Source organism: Acanthisitta chloris, unplaced genomic scaffold (assembly GCF_000695815.1).
Source record: "Acanthisitta chloris isolate BGI_N310 unplaced genomic scaffold, ASM69581v1 scaffold1971, whole genome shotgun sequence".
NCBI lineage: Eukaryota > Metazoa > Chordata > Aves > Passeriformes > Acanthisittidae > Acanthisitta > Acanthisitta chloris.
In genome coordinates, this window is record NW_008654143.1 from 5,573 (window position 1) to 6,089 (window position 517).

At 59.0% G+C, this 517-nt stretch overlaps 1 protein-coding gene across 1 annotated transcript in view; it reads left to right on the forward strand.

The window, feature by feature from the left end:
• The window catches only part of CD6 (CD6 molecule), a 4,548-nt gene that overhangs the window by 3,766 nt on the left and 265 nt on the right, over positions 1–517 (forward strand). The window lies entirely within an intron of this gene.

Below are 517 nucleotides of genomic sequence, written 5' to 3' on the forward strand. Positions count from 1 at the left end.
TGGGGATGACCCTGTGGGTTGGGACGGGGATGGAGAGACCTCCAAAATTGGAAGCGAGGATGGAGAGATCCCGGGGATGGGAGCATGGGATGGAGAGTCCTCAGAGAAGGAAACAGGGATGCAGAAACCCAAAGGATGGGAACAGTGATGCAGAGACCACAGGGATGGGCACAGCTTTGGGGAGTGGAATGAGAGGGAAGAGACTCCAAGGATGGGAACAAGGGTGGAACAGCCCTGTGGATGGAAGCAGGGATGGAAAGACCCCAAGGATGGGAACAGTGATGAAGAGACCCCAGGGATGGGAGTGGGAAGCCCTGGGGTGGGGAATGAGGGAGGGGGGATGCCAGGGCTGGGAACAGAGTTGGATGCAAATCCAGGGAGGAAATGTTGACCCCCAGGGGAGGTGCCAGTAAGTGACCTTGTGCCTCCCAGTTCCCCCAGCAGCTCCCTGTGTGCCCACTCCAGTGCCCTCCCAGTCCTGGGCACCTGTGACTCCGGCAGATCCAGATCCCAATGG